Source organism: Puma concolor, chromosome B3, assembly GCF_028749965.1.
Source record: "Puma concolor isolate L17-30 chromosome B3, mPumCon1.1.hap2, whole genome shotgun sequence".
NCBI lineage: Eukaryota > Metazoa > Chordata > Mammalia > Carnivora > Felidae > Puma > Puma concolor.
The window spans coordinates 49,405,679-49,425,219 of NC_141672.1; the positions used below are offsets into that span (position 1 = coordinate 49,405,679).

General features: G+C 38.9%; 1 protein-coding gene across 1 annotated transcript in view; it reads right to left on the reverse strand.

The window, feature by feature from the left end:
• The window catches only part of FRMD6 (FERM domain containing 6), a 241,979-nt gene that overhangs the window by 190,985 nt on the left and 31,453 nt on the right, over positions 1-19,541 (reverse strand). The window contains exon 2 of the mRNA XM_086709760.1: positions 10,214-10,281. The gene's annotated coding sequence lies outside the window, so the exon portion shown is untranslated. The remainder of the gene's footprint in view (positions 1-10,213; positions 10,282-19,541) is intronic.

A 19,541-nucleotide genomic window follows, 5' to 3' on the forward strand; every position in this document is an offset into this window, starting at 1 on the left:
GAATTAGAAGCACTTCAGAACAAGAAGAGGGGATCCAGAGTTAATTACCCTAAGCCTACTAGGCTATGTTGCAGATTCACAGAGGCACCTGCAATTAATTCTGATGGCTACAAGCCACGGGGTACCTAACAGCTTGTGGGTGATTAAGAATGAATTAGTAACCTTTCATTTAAAAGGTCCCAAGAAAAAAATGGGGACAGATGCCAGATATGTTTACATTACTTACAGAGCTCAGCCATCATGAGCATTCTCACTTATTTTCTGGCAATGCCTCTTTTTAACTTTTCTGTTTTTAAGTGGCACTCGTCCTTTGGTGCCACACTTACACAGTCTTAATGATACTTTTGCAAATAATGGGAATTCCTTTCTTTCTAAGATCCAGAAATCTCCGGGTGTCATTTTTTCATAGAAGAAAAGAAATTGGTAATTATCTCCGCAGTCTGATGTTGGGCACATTTCGTTTTTTAGTAAAAGATGATTTCATGGCAGCACCTCATTAACATTTCTGTGTATTTCTTTGTTTTAAATTTCTTAAGGCTGTTTTGTTTTGTTTTGTTTTGTTTTAGAGATTGAGAGAGAAAGCACAAGTAGTGGAGAGGCAGAGAGAGAGGGAGACAAAGAATCCCAAGCAGGCTCTGCACTGTCAGCACAGAGCCCAATGTGAGGCTTGAACTCACGAAACCTTGAGATCGTGACCTGAGCCTAGACCAAGAGTCAGTCGCTTAACTGACTGAGCCATCCAGGTGTCCCCTTTCTGTGTATTTTAAAATGAATGCTGTGTGATGCTATTTACAGATTCTTGGTTGGTCTGCAGTTTCTAGTTCAATTACAAAAGACCTAAGATATTTTTTTCAGGGCCACACAGAGTGCCAACATCTACCCAATCTCAAAATCTTTGGGAAATATGCCTACCCTCCAGAATGCTTACAGATGTGACTATAGTAAAATACTCTTCTAATAATACTTGGCATTTCCTTGGCATCATCACAGGATTATTTGGTGTGTTATATACAATGATGAAGATAAAGGTGAGTGTCACAATAATTAAAAACAAATCACATTTGGGTAGGATACCATAAGACAGAAAGTTCCCAGGGGATAGAAAAATTAAATTGCTCCATACTAATATGCACTATAGGGCTCTCAATATATATCTCCAGAAGATGTATTTGGTTAGGGCACACCAGGCTAGGATGTGAATCACGGAATGCCACTCCAAGACTGTTACAGAATGTGCATATGATATAAACCAGAAAAGGCTGTATTTTAACCACTGTGACTCATGTATGACAGCCTGTGGCTTCAAGAGAAGGCTCAGAATCAGGATGGCGTCAGGCACAGGCAGAACAAACTTGCAGCCAAGAGAAACAGAAGCTTCAGCTTTCCAGCAGAGACCATGATGCACAGAGTGTAGAATTATGTAACCTGTCAGTGGTGGGTACTCTGGGGATAGAGGGGTTTGTGCCTTTTTATTTTTTCTGGCGTAAATATTTAAACTTCTCCATAACGTTAGAGTCACAACTTACTTTCCTGGAATGAGATTCTAAAACAAATTGATAGCCAAAGACTCTGGAATTTCTACATGCCACCAGGTTTGTTTCCATTACAGAACACTCAAAAGTTTTTACGTCTCTCAATTTTCACAGCGATGCTTCTTCCCAAACCTCTGTCGTTGTACCACGGGCTCGGGTTCTTGGTCAACAAGGCACCAATGGCATGTCGGGAACACTCGCCTGGTATCTGAACTGTCAATTTGAAATCTGTCTGTAAGGTGGTATTATAAAACTTGTTTGCCAGCACTGGCTTTTGAACAATCTTTTACTGGGTTTCTCAAAATCAGTTCCTTGTAAAGATACTCTCTCTATTCATGCCTCTCTATGACTAAGGTCTCTAACGGCATCAAAAGTGCTCAGAGCTGAAACCCAGCCTGAGAAGGTTACTGGCAAGCAGTGTGCTTATATTCTACATGTGTACATGAGTTGTTGTCATTTTTATTCAATTACAGTGAAGACGATTTATGGTAGACGATATTTGGGGCGCCTGGCTTGCTCAGTTGGTAGAACATATGACTCTTGGTCTCAGGGTTGTTAAGTTTGAGCCCCACATTGGAGGTAGGGATTACTTTTAAAAATTATTTAAAAAATATAGTAGAAAATTGGTTTTTTTTTTCTGGTTGCCCAACACTCACCTCATCTCCTTAGTGTAATAGCACCTCGGTTTTTTTCAAGAGTACATTTTCTCATCTCTATTAGACACAGTCTGTTAAGGCTCTCACACTAGAGTTAGCCATGTGACAATTCAATCAGAGTGAACTTCAGGCGTTGTGCAAGAACTCTAAGAAAAGTGTTTTTCTCTTTTCTGGTGCATATGATTCTGGGAAGAACTTTCCACATTATTTTTTCTTTTCATTTATTTTATCTATCTATCTATCATCTATCTATCTATCTATCTATCTATCTATCTATCTATCTATCTATCTATTTTTGAGAGACAGAGACAGAACATGAGCAGGGGAGAGGAGCAAAGAGAGAGAGAGAGAGAGAGAGAGAGAGAATGAGAATCTTAACCAGGCTCCACACTCACCAAGGAGCCTGACACAGGGCTTGATCCCATGATCCTGAGATTGTGACCTGAGCCAAAATCAAGAGTTGGGCCTGAAGTGACTGAGCCACCCTATTGCCCCAAGAACATTCCACTTTAAAGATAGAATTTGAAACTGCTGGGGCTGCCATATGGAGTCTGGGGATGGATCTAACAAAGTCGAAGGCAGAAAACAAAATGAACTTTCAAGAGCTAGCAAGAGCCCTACTGCAAACTGTGTTCAAAAACAGACCTATCTCTGAATTCTTACTTTTGGAACAAATAATTCACTTTTTTGGGGCTTAACATAATCTGGGTCGGGAATTCTGCCATTTGTTGCCGAAATCCAGAATTGTCAGAGTTTTCTACCAAGCATTTGACGTTGTTCATCATTTTGTCATTTGCCATTTATAATGAAATTCCAACGAGCTGTCTCAAGGAAGACAAAAGTCGAGTGATCATTTTGAATTTAAATATAATCCTCTGTTTTCATTTTGTCACAACTTTCTTCCTTTTCTTTCTCCCATCAAACGTTTTGCCAGGATGAAGATGATGTAAGAAGGCCCACAATGATTTGATTAGGTTTTGTTTGCTTTATTTTCTGTGTCTGAGCATGTTTCCAGGTGATAAATCGTAGATCATGCATCAGTTTGATAAGGAAACAATTGAGAGTTGGTTGCATTAGTGTTTAATGGTAAAATACTGCTGCTGCTACTACTAGTTGGCACTTACACTTACTGAATGCTTTCTGGTAGGGGGGAAAACATGCAAATGCTTGACAGAAACCAACTCGTTTTGTCCTTAAACCTATCTGGTAGGCAGTAGTGTGCTGGTAAACCAGCTCTGAGGAATGGGGAGGGAACCCTAATTTATAGGGTTCCCTGGTTCCTGGGATGTAAATATTCCCACCATGCCTGATTTTAAGCCGCCAATGGTTTACACACTGGCTGGAAAAATTCTTGCACATGTAACAATCAGCCCTTGGGAGCCAGTCTAACAGACTCCAGCACATCCCGGGAGGAACCTGAATCACGGAGAGGCTATGCAGCTTACTCAGATTCAGCGGTTTTCAGACCCAGATCTGTCCTCCTCCACAGCCCATGCTCTCAGTCTCTGCCCTCCTCTCTACCCATGGGGAAGGTTTTCACCCTTTCTTTGAGAAAAGCATACGAGAATGCAAAGGTATTTCTAATATCCTTTGCATTCAGATAAATTATATTTAGTGAGACTATTTAAAGAGTACTCACGTTTTCTATATTTTATGGGTAAAGAGCAAGAATTTATATTAAAAATGACATTTGTATCAACCTCTTTGATGAATAGTTAACCACGTTCTTCTACCACAGACTGTTTTGAAGATAATCTATGTCTAGTATGTCTGGGAATGCTTATGAAAAATGAAGAAGTGATTTAAAAAGAATGGAGCGCCAATTAAGGGTGACCTATCAACATTTTTCAGCTCTAAACCCTGTCCTAATTCAAGTGTTACTGTTTCTTAATCAAGAAACAAGCCTTTCCAGAAGTTTCCAGGAAATTTATGTGTGGGTTTTGAGTCCATGAAAGATACTGGCTTATAACCATGAATTTAAAATCGTTGTGTGTGAGCATAAATACCAAATATTTCCAAACTATGAAAAATTAAGTAAATTATAATTGATAAGATATTATTCACAGTAATTTCCTTTCATACCCATGCAGGCTTGACTACAAAGTCTTTCTTGGCTCACAAGTAAAGGATTTTGCATATACTGTTTATTATTTTAATCTAAGTGTGAAAGCTACAACAAAGTAAAATTGATAACAATTGTAAACATTAGATAATAGACATCTTTGCACAGCAGAGATATCAGAGTTCACTAGATAACAGGCATGAAGGCACTTTGGAAAATTCAAGGCTCTATACAAATGTGAAGAGTTATTACTGAATAACAATTCCAAAGGTAAAATTTCTCAACAGCCCAATTCATACACATTATTTTTAAACTATAAATTTGTAACAAAGTAGAGACTTCCCTACCTAAATACATGTAATAGAAAAGCTAATCACTAACATAGTCCTAGGAACTACATATTTTCTGTGTATTTCAAGCAGTATTATTTTAGTTTTTAAGAAACTTTATCACCTCTCCAGCCCCTACCAAAAATAGTAAGGAAAAAAATTTCTATAGGGAATAAGATGGAATTCTTTGTGTAAATATTTTTGTAAATTCTTGAGTTTAAAAAACCTCCTACTACATACTCTGGTTTCTCTTCAGATCGTATAAATCTTTCGCCTTTTACTAAAAAACCTCCTACTATTAAGAAATTATTATTAAGTTTATTTAGGTAGGATAATCCTATTGAAATTATATTTTAAAAATGGCTCTCATCTGTTGAAGTTACATAATAAAATATTTATGGATGAAATAATATGGTCTCTGAGATTTGCTTCAAAATATCTGGAAGGGAGAAGGGGCAGAGGACACAGATAAAATATTTGGTCCATGTACTGATAACAGGTGGATCTGTCCTGATGGGTATGTGGAGTTTGTTTACTAGTCAAAGAGTTTTTATATGTTTACAGCTTTCCGTAATAAAAAATTTAAGAAAACTCATCTCATATCAATATTTGAAGCACTGTAGAACATTTCTAGGGCTAGATAAAATGATATGAGGAAAAATTAATTGCCAAAATATCCATTCTTATTGATTTTACTGACTGGCTCTTGTCTGTTCTGTTCCAGTCCTCTCTCCCATTGCTGCCAGAATTATATTTCTAAAAATTAAATTAGTTCATGGAGTTTCCCTGCTCAAAAGACCTCTTTGGAAGACCCCCATCACCTAAAGGATACAGTCAGTGATTCTTTCTTGTTTTACCCCAGAGCACTTTGGTCTTATTCTCTTATAGGAACCTCTTGTATGGTATGATCTTTTATCAGTTCCTATGTTTTTATCTCCAGCAAGACTGAGATCCACAAGGACAGGGAGCGTGTCTTTCTTTCTTCTATTTTTAATGCTTGGCACATTGGCATATGGTAGGTGCTCAATAAGATTTTGGTGAATGGAATGAATGTGAGATACATACTGTATAAAAGTAAATGTTTAGAACAATGGAACTAGAAAAGGAAGTTGTAAAGATGACTAGACAATTGGTACTTGTGTTTTGCCGTAACCCTTCTAAATAATGCATGAGAATTACTTATAATCAAAATTTAAGGTGAAAGAATACTTACACATGATACTTAAGTATCTTTTAATTGAAAAGACGCAAAGGTGAATGTATGTTATTTCTTTGCTATTTTTAGGGATGCACACCTAAAGAAAATCCAACCGTTAGGAATATACTATCCTCAACAAATAGTATCCTGGTAATATCATCAGTACAAGATTGTACTGCTTTAGTGTATAAGCACGATCACAAAAATCATAATCAACTCTGGTGCTTTCCCACAAGCAACAAAAGAAAGAAATAGATTGGACTTCATCAAAATTTAAAACTTTTATTCATTAAAGGACACTATCAAGCGAGTGAAAAGACAACTCACAGAATGGGAGAAACTATGTGTAAATCCTATTCCTGACAAGGGTCTAGTACACTATAGACTATAAAAGAACTTCTATAATTCAACAACTAAAAGGCAAACAGCTCAATTAAAAAATGAGCGCCGGACCTGAATGCACTTTTCTCCAAAGAAAATATATGAATGGCCAGCAAGTACATGAAAAGATACTTAAGGTCATTAGTCATTAGGGCAGTGCAAGTCAAAATCACAATGAAATACCACTTCACACCCACTAAGGTTGCTATAATAAAAAACCCAGAACATAACAAGTATTGATGAGGATGTAGAAAAATTAGAATATGCATATGTTGCTAGTAGGAACGTAAAATGGTGCAACCACTGTGCACAACAGTTTGGCAGTTAACATAGAATCACCATGGACTCAGTAATTCCATTGAAGGCATATACCCAAGAGAATTACAAACAAGGGCTCAAACAGAAACCTGGACACAAATGTTTACAGAGACACTAATTTACAATAGCCAAAGGAAGAAAAACATCCAAAAATCTATCAACTAATGACTGGATAAACAAACTGGTATACCATACAGTGGAACATTATTGAACCATAAAAAGGAATGAAGTTCATGCTACAACATAGATGAACCTTCAAAACACGCTAAGTGAAAGAAGCCAGATACAGAAGGTCGTATATTATATGATTCCATTTATAGGATTTATCCAGAATAAGCAAATTCACAGAAACGTAAAGTAGATTAGTAGTTGTCAGGGGCTGGAAGGCAGGGAAGCATGTGGAGTGTCTGCTTAATGGGCTTATCTTTTGGGGTGATGAAAATGTTTTGAAACTAGACAGCAGTGACGCACAACATTGTGAATGTACTGAATGTTACTGGATTAACACTTTAAAATGATTAACATGGTGAATTTTATGTTATGTGTATTTTACCAAAATAAAAATTATGTTTTCCAAGTCCAACTTCCAGAGATTCTATTGTGGGGGACCTGGTATGTAGTTTTAACAAGCACTCCAGTGATTTGATGCAGGTGGTTTTGGGAAAATACTTTGAGAACCATTGATATTCTGCTCCTACAGGCATTTAAATTACTTCCACAATAAAAGCCTCATACCACATAATTTAGCAAGGAAAATGTCTCAGAGGCATTACACATTACCTTTCTAAAGTTCCTACTTCCTAAGATGAAAAATTGTTAACCACTTTCAAATGACACTTCTCCAGAGCCTGGTTACATAAGCATGTGTACAGTCTTCCACTCAAAACTTTTTCCCATGACACCTGGAGTCACAGTCCTGTTAACTGATCAAGGCTCATCTCTCCTATGCCCTTGAAGGATGCACATGTTTCTACATCCTACCAAAGGATCTCCTTTGACTTCTGCTCAAATCCATACGTAGTCAAGAGACTTGAAAATCTGCTGGTGTTTTTTTTTCTCAACTTCTCTCTGCCTTCCATCTCCCACCTGCATCCTGATTTAGTCCCCAGAACAACCTTGGGAGGTATGTAGTATTTTTATTCCATTCTACTATGAAGAAAGTGAGTCTTAGAGTGAGTGGTTAGGAGACTTGTTCAGAATCATGCAACAAATTATTAAAAACTCAAATTCCATCTCTAGATCCCAAGCTCTGCAAGGGCATAATTTCCATGAGAAAAGGAACTTTGTGCCTTGAATAAAAAAAATAGTGGGTATGTTCTTTTTCCCTGAATCCAGAAGTGTACCTCAGTCAACGCACAGTGAAAATTTATAGAGCATATAAATGATAGACAAAGCTTTGAGAGCAGAGGAAATCTAAGAAAGAAAATCCAAGTTCAATAATCTTGACCCATATAGAGATATAACAGTTTGCAAATTAATAAAGTCAAGTAAAGTCATCCTGATTTGGAGGTCTGCCACAATTTTGTCCCCAGGAATTTTGTTAGGCAGGAACTGGAAACTTGGCTGTGATAACTTGGGAAAACCTCTGGCCTAAGACACCTCACATCTACATTACTGACAGAGATTCCAAGAGTTCAGAAGGAAGGACTCCAAATTGTGATTTTGTTCTTCTACTAGAGAGGTATTCTAAAATAGGAGAGAAGATAAGAAATGGTAGTTCTGCATAGTATATAGCTTAACATATCAGTCTAAGAAATGAATATCTTTAAGTGTTGTGCTTTCATAAACTTCCTCTTTCATTCTTGTTTCAATGTAAATGCTTAGTATTTTAAAATTTCCTTTGGCAAGACATTTAAAAACCATAGGTAGTAAGATATAATGTTTACTTTTGAATCATTCTCCTTTGAATTTTATTTTATTGGCAGTAAAACAATGATTTGGTTCATTTACTTATAGAATTTATCATTAATTACCTACCCTAAACAACTACAAATTAAATACTCAAAATATGTGCACTCTGTTGTCTAGGAGACAAAATGGGACAATGGGAATCAGGATGAAATAAAAAACAAAGAAAATGGGCTTAGGTCACTGGGCTCTAATATCTAATTTGCAAATTTAGTTTGGCCTGTATCCTCTTCTTTAAGCTGTTCTGTTGAGTTCTCATTGAGCCTCTACTCTGAGCCAGGCATTGTGCTAGATGACAGAGACACAAAGACAAACCAGTGTCCCCTACCATGATGGTATCCTAGTTTCATAATGTAATGTTTCACTATATCTAAAAGATCTCAAACCCCCTAGAACAAAACCTCATCTCAGATGTGTAAGAATCCTCTAAATTACAGCTCCAAATGAAAAAACAAATCTCTATCTCCCAAATTTCTTTCACCACACACACACATTTTCCTTCTATCTGGCCTCACAACTGGAACATGGATTCTGAGAATAGGACAGGAAATACATTACGGGCCAACAAAGCTGCAGGCCCATTTCATCTTTGCTTCATTTTCCAGACCCCATCGCTACCCTTCTCTCTGTTCTCTTATCACCCTTAATCTTAATATTTCCAACTGAAGCACCAGGGTTGAAGCACCAGACTTTTAAGAGAATTCTAATTAAGAAAAAAACACCCTGTTCTAACTATTGTCACTGATATCAATGAAGCACGCAAAAAGGACAATAATTGCAAGGCTCCAGAGCAGTCTTTTGGGAGGGCCAGCACATAAAGTGTGTTTTCTGTTGCAGTGTTCCAAGGAAATATTTTTCTTGCTAGTCACTGGAACAGCTGGTTGGGGATTTCCCTATTTTTTTTTTTTTTTAGAGTGAATTGATTTGGCAAGAAAAATAAATGAATCTTTTCAATTCCCCTTCTCCTCCCCTTTTACCCCACTGCCTCCTCCCCTCCTCTCCCACAACAAGTCAGCTGTACCCCAGGAAAGGTAAGAAGTGAATAAGAAGTCAGACTGTGGCTATTATCTACAAATGACTCACATAGCTGGGTCTTTTTTCTCTGTGTTTCTTACCACCAAGTAAGGAGATTTAATGGGGGAAAATCCAATGTTACTGGCTACACACTCAATGCCTCGGCCTTCCTAAGATAACCACATTCCATTCCAGAACTTAATTCTCCAGAAGGAGGCCAGATCGGTTATACAGATGGTATGTGCCCCACCTTCAATTTGCTCTTCGACCCCCCCACCCCACCCAAAGTTCTTAATTATAGCTATATTTCTCCAGTGCTAACCATTCATTCTTTATTTCACTCAACAAGTAGCTGTTGAGTATCCACTATGTGCCAGGCATAGTGATGAAAATTATAATAGTGAGAAAAATGGGAGAGGGGCTTAGAATCTGTTGGGGAAGAAGGACATCAGTCAAGGTGTAACACAAATGAGAGCATAAGCTGAGGTATGTGTTAAGGAAGAACACAGTATTTGTGATGGCTTCCAGAAAAGAATCAGACATGGAGTGGGGTGGGAGGGCAGTTCAAATAGATAGAGCTGAAGGATGAGTAAACCAGGTGAAAAATGCAGGAGAATGGTGAGATCTAGGCAGAGGGAACAGCATGTGCTAGGGCCCTATGACAAGAAGGAGCTTGGCATATTAGAGAAACTGAAAGAAGATCAGAAAGGGTAGAATTCAGATAAAAGGGAAGAGAGTAGTACAAAGTGGAGATAGAGCCACCAAACAAACAAACATAAAACAAACAAAAAAATAGAAGTTGTAAGTGAATTCACTCAGGTTTCAGGACACAAGATCAATGTATAAAAGTCAGTTGTATTTCTACACAATAGCAGTGAGCAATCTGAAAATGAAATTAAGAAAACATTTTCATTTATAATATCAAAAAGAATAAAATACTTAGGAATAAATTTAATTTCAAAAGTGTAGTACTTGTACATTGAAAACTATACAATATTGTTGAAACATTTAAGGAAGAAGAAATAAATGGAAAGGCATCCTATGTTCATAAACTAGAAGATTTAATATTGTTAAGATGGCAATACTCACCAAACTTATTAACCCCTATTAATGCCCCAGATGATTTCTTTGCAGAAATTGACAAGCTGATCCTAAAAATTCATATGGAAATTCAAGGAACACAGAATAGCCAAAACAAAAAAAGTTGAAACACATATTCTTCCTAATTTCAAAACTTATTACAAGGTATATTCATCAAGACAGCATGGTACAAATATGAAGGCAAACATATAGATCAATGGAGTAGAATGGAGTGTCCAGAAATCAATTCTCTTACTTTTACAGTTAGTTGATTTTTGACAATGAAACCAAGAAACTACTGGAGAAAATAGTCTTTTCAAATTGTGCCAGGATAAGTGGTTATCCACATGCCAAAAAAAAAAAAAAAAAAAAAAAAAAGAAAGAAAGAAAAAGAAAAAGAAAAAGAAAAAGAAAAAAGAAGCTGGACCCCTACCTCACACCATGTACAAAAATTAATTCAAAATATGTCATCAACTTGAATGAAAGAGCTAAACCTGTAAAATTATTAGAAGAAAACATGGAAGCAAGTCTTCTTAACCTTAGACTAGGCAATACAGTCTTAGATATGACATCAAATTCACAAGTGATAAAAGAAAAAATAGATTGGACTTCATGAAATTAAAACTTTTATGCTTCAAATTTCACCATCAAGGAAGTGAAAAGCCAACTCACAGAATGAGAGAAAATATTCTCAAATCATATATCAGATGAGGGACTTATATCTAGAATATATAAAGTACTCTTATGACTCTTATGACAGTAAAAAAGACCATTCAATTTTAAAATGGGCAGAGTCAAGGAAGGAAGGAGGAAGGGAAGAAGGAAAGAAGGGAAGAGAGGCAGGAAGGAGGAAGAGAGAGGAGGGAGGGAGGGAGAAAGGAATGAGGAAGGAAGGAAGGAAGGAAGGAAGGAAGGAAGGAAGGAAGGAAGGAAAGAAGGAAGGAAGGAAGGAAGGAAGGAAGGAAGGAAGGAAGGAAGGAAGGAAGGAAGGAGAATGAGGGAAGGGAGGAATCTAGACACAGACTTTAAACCCTTCACAAAAATTAACTCAAAATGCATCATAGACCTAAATTTAAAATGTAGAAGTATAAAACTCCTGAAAGATAATAATAGAGACAACCTCAGTGGTGGCAATGACTTTTTAGACACACTAAAGGCACGATCCATGAAAGAAATAATTAATAAGATGAACTTCATTAAAATTAAAAAGTTCTGCTCTATGAAGGGCACTGTCAAGTAAATGATAAAATAAGCCACAGATTGGGAGAAAATATTTGCAAAAGATATACCTAATAAAGGACTGTCATCTAAAATATACAAAGAACCCTTAAAATTCACTAATTAAAAGAAAATGAACAGCTCAATTAAAAACTGGGCAAAAGACCTGAACAGACACATCACCAAAAAGAGTTACAGATGAAAGTGTAGGAAAAGATGCTCAACATTGCATCTAGGGATTGCAAAGTAAAACAACAATGGGATACACCTATTAGAATGACCAAAATCCAAAACACTGACAACAGCAAATGCTGCAAGGATGTGCAGCAACAAAAATTCTCATTCACTGCTGGTGGGAATGCAAAATGATGCAGCCACTGTGGAAGACAGTTTGGCACTTCCTGACAAAGCTAAGCATACACTTACCATATGATCTAGTAATTACATTCCTTCGTATGTACCCAAATGAGTTGAAAACTTATGTCTATACAAAATCCTGCACATGAATGTTTATAGCAGCTTTATTTATAATTGTCCAAACTTAGAAGCAACCAAGATGTCCTTCAGTAAGTGGATAGATAAATAAACTTAGGCACATCCAGACAATGGAATATCATTCAGCATGAAATGAGCTATCAAGCCATTCAAGGACATGGAGGAAGCCTAAATATATATAGCTAAGTGAAATAAACCAATCTGAAAGATCTACATACTATATGATTTCAACTATATGACATTCTAGAAAAGGCAAAAACTATAAAGCCAGGAAAAAGATCAGTCATTACCAGGGGTCGGGGGAGGGGAGATTAATAAGTGGAACATGGAGAATTTTTAGGGCAGTGAAACTTCTGTACGATACTATGATGGATACATGTCCTTATACACTTATCCAAATCAATAGAATGTACAACACTAACAGTGAGCCTTTGGGTGATGATAATGTTTCAATGTAGGTTCATCAACTGTAATAATGTACCACTCTGGTGTGGAATGTTGTTAGTAAGGGGGGCTGTGCATAGGTGGGGTGGGAAAAGTATAGAGGAACTCTCTTTGAACTTAAAAGTACTCTAAAAAGTTGATATTTTTTAAAAACCCACCCAAATAAATAAGAAATTCCATTATTTATCTCAGTCCACCATACAAATCATTCTCCCTAATATTGCTAGACTGGTTTATGAATGATTAAAAATGGAAGTTAAAATATTTTCCAAAACCCTTTTTAAATATAGGCAAAGATTTGGAAGAGTATTTCTTCAAAGAAGATACACAAATGGGCAATAGACACATGGTAACATGTTCAAGATCATTACTCACAAAGGAAAGCAAGTCAAAACTGTAGGATACCACTTCATATCCACCAGGATGGCTAAAATTTAAAAGACAGATAATACTAAGTGTTGACAAGGATATAGAGAAATTAGAACCCTCCTATCTTGCTGGTGCAATTTTTAAATGGTTTCATCCCTTTGGAAAACAGTTTGGTACTTCCTCAAAAAGTGAAACATACTGTTACCATATAACCTAGCAATGGCACTCCAAAAAAAAAAAAAAAAAAAAGAAAGGACAGAAACTTATGTCCACATAAATACATGTATACTAATGTTAACAGCAACATTATTCATAATAGACAAAAACCAAAAGTTCATCATCTGATGAATGGATAAACAAAATGTGGCACAGCCACACAATGGAATGCTCTTTGGCTCTGAAAAGGAATGAAGCACTGACACACACTATAACATTGATGATCCTGGAAGACATTAGGCTAAGTGACAGAAGCCAGCCACAAAAGACAGTCACAATCATATAATCACATTTTATGTGATTCCGTTTTTATGAAATGTCCAGAATAGGCCTATTCAGAGAGACCCAGGGTAGATCCGTGGTTGCTTAGACCTGGGGTGGCGGGGATGTGATAGCTAGACAAATGTCCATGTTTCCCACTGGGGAGTACCTGGCACGTGCTTCTCGTTGTATCTGGGTTCTTGTTCCTCTACCCCGCTCATCAGTTTTTTTGTAAAACTAGCAAGAAAGCATAACTTTTGGGTCACACAAATGACCTTGCTACTAAGCTCAAGTGGAGGCCTTTGTCCAAATGCTCCCTGCCTTACTTCCTGGGGTGGCACGTATTGATTTTTTTCGTGATGGAGCATGTATTCACCAGTTCTGGAAGGCTGAGAATTTTAATCTCCAGTTTTAGGGGAAGGATTATGACACTGACCACACCTGTAAGTAAGATGTTCTAGAAGGAAAAGCTAAATAAAATGACTGCTGGCTGGGCAAAGGAGAGACATGGTGATATTTATATAGACCTGACAGGTATTCAAAACAGGAAAGGTAGAAAGGTTTTAAAAGGCAAGCAACTCAGATTGTCCCCCAGGGAAGAAGCCAGGCCCTTGGTACTTTTCCAGAAAATATCTAACCATCACAACCTTCCTCATTCTTCAACCCTCCAGCACTGTTGGGACTGAGTTCTGAGTGCTGATGACTGAATCATATATTGCCAGGGGGACAGTGACAAAATCGCTCCATTTTTAAAGCAGTGATATGGAATGGGTGATGGCTGTTTATGTAGGGGATGTTGGTTTAAGCATGTGGTTCAAGAAAAAATAACCAGGGGCAGCTGGGTGGCTCAGTCGGTTAAGCGTCCGACTTCGGCTCAGGTCATGATCTCATGGTTAGTGAGTTTGAGCCCCACGTTGGGCTCTGTGCTGACAGCTCAGAGCCTGGAGCCTGCTTCAGATTCTGTGTCCCCTTCTCTCTCCGCCCCAGACTTCCTTGTGCTCTGTCTCTGTCTTTCAAAAATGAATAAGCATAAAAAAATTTTTTTTAAAAAAGAAAAAATAACCAATTAGTAGCCTTTGGAATGAACTGATCTCCAGCCATCTGAATGGTGTGAACAAGTCCCTGCAGGCCGACAGGAATGGGGTGTGCCCTCTGTGTGCCTCCACCCTCCACTGACTCACCTCCTTGGTTGTGCAAGGAGCTGGCAGAGTTGCCTCACACAAGTGCAACACCACCAGGCAATGCACGTCTGCAAACTGGGTTCTCTCCCCCGCCCACCAGGGAGGGGCATTGCTGTTGCTCTTCTCAACACTTTCCTCCTATTGGTCTCACTGCAACTGGCAGATAAAGGGATCCACACTGTGGAAAGGAGACTGCAGTGAAAACTGAAAACAGGGGAGTTGAGCCAGTGGGTGGTGAAGAGGACTCACAAGGTAGGATTTGAGGCAGGACCCAGAAGCTCTCTCTGAATGCAGAGCAGAGGAGATGGATGGAATCCTGGGAAAGAGCAGGAAACCTGGCCCTAAGGACCTGGTAATGCCATGCTGGGAGCATGACATTTTATTGATAAGAGTTCAAGAGGATGTTCGTTTCCTGTAAGTTGGAATTATTAGGTTTGACAAACTGGACAGAAATATCTGGAGACAATTATTTCACAGTTTCTCATTTTGAATGGGTCAAGGATCCCCAACATTTGGTGAGACTCAGCAGTAGGTCAGACATTATGCAAAACAGAGGCAGCCCTGATCGCCTCCATCCTGCTCCCATAAAATACCAGTGTCCTACTCAGATCCTGAGCTAATAGCCTTAAGAAAAATCATTTATGCCATTCAGGACAACTCATGCAAATGTAATGTGGAACCTGTTTTTATCCAGATTTTTTTTTTTAAGGCAACCTTTCTGTGAAGCAAACCACCCTAAGAAATAAATCCTATCAATGCTGCTAACTAATTGCCAAAGCCCTCGAGTAGTGCAGTTCCCTACCATCAACTTGCCCTTTCCCAGAAAGAACTTCAGGTTCTTTTTGAAGCACAACAAAAACCTAAGCAGGTCTTGGCTTTGTTCACGCAACATTGTGACTCCTCTGAATTGTACTCTCTTTGCCACTGTGTTGTACTGGGGTCAAACCAAGAGGGTGGCACAAGGTATGTAGCCCAAGCGTTGGGCAGACACGGAAGATGTAGACACAATTACTCTTCATAAAAAACAATTTCCAAACTGTTCCAGGGGAACATTCTTCAGAGTGACCTAATAGCCCTGTTGCAGCCCTCAAAGGGATTAATAACATTTATAACATTTACTGAGAGCCCACGAAGAGCCAGGCAATGTGCTAGGCACTGGGTTGATGAAGATTTACAAAATGAGGTTGAGTGAACCTTGGGATAACCTAGGGCTGAGTGCTGTCCTCTTACTGCTGTCACTGTGAGAAGGTTAATTGTGTTTTTAGTACTAAAACCAGTGGATAATAGGGTCTATGAAAATATGGACTGAAATGTGAAAATATGGACTGAAATGTGAAAATATTCTATGAAAATGTGGACATCACTTATAGTATCCATTTGTTTTTAAAAGCAGTCAACCGGGGCGCCTGGGTGGCGCAGTCGGTTAAGCGTCCGACTTCAGCCAGGTCACGATCTCGCGGTCCGTGAGTTCGAGCCCTGCGTCAGGCTCTGGGCTGATGGCTCAGAGCCTGGAGCCTGTTTCCGATTCTGTGTCTCCCTCTCTCTCTGCCCTTCCCCCGTTCATGCTCTGTCTCTCTCTGTCCCAAAAATAAATAAACGTTGAAAAAAAAAATTTTAAAAGCAGTCAACAAATATTTACTGAATACACACTAAGGTTCTGGAATGATTTATAGAAGCATAGGAAGCAGTTAGTCTCTGTTGTTAGGGGCTTGGAGGCATATTGGAGGATAACACATAAACGTGCACACACAACCCAGCAGTCCAATATATCATGTAATCCCTGAATGGTACTGTAAGAAGTAGTGATATAGAAAATAATACAGGAATATAAGAATGAAGACTGCAGGTATCTTCATAGAGAGCTTCATGTAGGAGTGAGGAAAAAACCAGCAATGAGCATGGTAAAGGGGCAAGGTTCACTTGAACAGAGAGGTAGAGAGAAGTTACTCTAGGCAGTAGTAGAGGGATGACCAGGCATAAAAGGCAAGCAGAGAAAAAGTGGACTGAGGCAGCTGTGAGTCTAGCAGACTAACCGGGGCAAAGACGGTGAAAATGCAAATGGCGGCTCCCATGCCCAGAAAAGTAGCTTGAAGCCAGACTGAGAGCATCAGGGGTTATGTTTACACATCTTACTATTGGTGATATTAACGTCGGTCACTTTGTTAAGGTGGAATCTGCCAGGCTTCTACACCGTAAAATAAGAAAACTCAACACATATCTTGAGGTAGATGCAACACACTTTTAAGTTTAAACTGCATTATCAACACTTTCATGTAACTAAGTCTACATAATCAACAAAACAATAAGCGGAACCCTGGCTTGTAGCATTTGCTCGTTTCTGTCCTGTAAACATTCCCACCACAGCAACATGAAGCTTCCAAGGTGACTCCACTAAAGACGGAGTTGGCAAGAGATACAGAGTAGCACCCCAGCCTGCCATCCACATACAGTAGATGCATGGAACCCCAGGAGTACACAGGACAGTAATTCATAGTAAAATAATTAGAACTTGATGAGTTGAGTATTCATTACCTTTGTGTAGAATATAGTTTGAATTTTTTTGTAATGTTTATTTCTTTATTTTTGAGAGAGAGAGAGAGAGACAGGGAAAGAGAGAGACAGAGTGCCAGCGGTTGGGGGGGGGGTGCAGAGAGAGAGGGAGACACAGAATCTGAAGTAGGCTCCAGGCTCTGAGCTGTCAGCACAGAGCCGGATGCGGGGCTCAAACCACGAACTGTGAGATCATGACCTAAGTTGAAGTCATATGCTTAACTGCCTGAGCCACCCAGGCGCCCCCAGAATACAATTTATGTAATTGCAAATTTACATAAGTTAAATTTTAAGAGTGACTGTGTTTTACAACTGCCTCACAAAATTCCTGAAAATCTAACAGTTGGCTCTCATGAGCTGGTAGGCGCTGACTCCAGCACATGGCTGTGGGCACGGCTGTCTACAGCCAGGTGGCCCACCCAAGGCATCTTGTCACAAAGCTGGGAATAAGCAGTTAAATCTCTCTTAGATCCTGTGGTCTGGCATTTGTTCCAGTCATAGGAAATGTGCACTTGGAAATGTGCACTTGAACTAGAGGAAAGAGTAACATTGACTGGGTTCTTCGTTACAAGATACAGGTGCCAGGTGCCTTTGCCAGGCAAGAGTTTTCGGATGTGCATCTTTCCACGTAGAGTGATCCGTGCCGAGACACTGGGACTAGGAGACCAGACTCTCAGTTTGACACCTACTGCTCGCTCGGAGAGAAAGCTCAGTACTTTTTCTTCATCCATAAGGGCGAAATGATTGCTAATGAGTATATAATAAATACACATATACATACACAATAACAATATTGATAAAATGCCTGGTCCAATACCTATGCTCTTTGTGCATGTGTGTGTGTATGTGTGTGTGTGTATATATATATAATATATATAATATGTATATTTTATAGAGAAAATTTGTATGTTAAAATATCAGAATTATATTGCTTTTTATACAAAATATATTTTTATGTATTTTTCTCTATATATTGTATATTTAATGACACACATGTACATGTATATACGTATATGTGCATGCATTATTTTCACTCTTCTGTAGCACTTCTTAAAATGCAAGGTACTTTAGGGGCACCTGGGTGGCTCGGTCGGTTAAGTGGCCGACTTTAGCTCAGGTCATGATCTCGCGGTCTGTGAGTTCAAGCCCCGCGTCGGGCTCTGTGCTGACAGCTCAGAGCCTGGAGCCTGTTTCAGATTCTGTGTCTCCCTCGCTCTCTGCCCCTCCCCTGTTCATGCTCTGTCTCTCTCTGTCTCAAAAATAAATAAACGTTAAAAAATGCAAGGTACTTTACAGCACTAACACGTATTAACTAATTGTCATAATCCTGAAAGGCAGATAGGTGTTATTATTATTGTCATTGTCATTGCTACTTTTTTCTTTACCGATGTGCATGTAAACTAACATAGGGAAGTTGAGCAACTTGTCCAAGGCCAGAAGACTAATAAGTATAGAATCTAGGATTTAAGCCCAAGGAATTTAAGCACCAGAATTAATGTGCTCTCAGGCACTATGAAGTGTTCATTTTCTTGCCCATTTAGATGAAAGGCAGGAAAAGAAATACAAGACACCATGTTTCTACATCTGTGGGCTGTTCCACCAGCATGCCCCACGAGACAGACTATTTATTACTTCTGTATGTTTCAGAAAAAATGACTTGTGATTGTTATAGGAAGTGTCTGAACATGAGAGGAGGTGTGGGGGCTTGTGGAGTGGGAGAGCCCTTATGACGAAGTTGAAAGAGGAGAAAGCAGCAGCCTTTGCTGGGAAAGCTATGCCAAGCCCTTACTGCCGAGGGGGCACCAGCGGCGGTGAGAGCGTTGACGCTACAAAACTTCTTGGCTGCTCCTCCGTCGACTGGCATTGCTGGAAGGTCTCCCTGCATTGACAGGATTCAATCCCATTCTGTTCTGGTAGAAAAGAATCATAGACTATCAGAACAATCTCAATGATTTCTTTTATGTTTTCACAGTTAGAAAAAAGCAGATATCTGGACCAGTGATTTTTCAAACGCTTTTTTTTTTTTTTTTTTCGCAAGAAGAGGCCTTCTTTTTTCCCTTTGTTTCCAAATGCAATCTTGCTTGGGCACTCAATATATAAAAGAGGGGGAAAAAAGTGAGGCAGTTGGTCGTAGCTAGGTCGGGGACCTTAGTGTTCTGCCTTCTGGGATCTCTTTAGTGGCTTCTGAGAAATCTCCTGAAATGCAGGCGTTCTTTGGTACAGGTGGAAAATTACAGATCTGAGGGTTTGAGTAACAGAAAGAGAACATGATTGTCCCAAAGCCACACAGCTGAGAATGTGCCAGTGGCTAGTGCTCCAATGCTTCGTG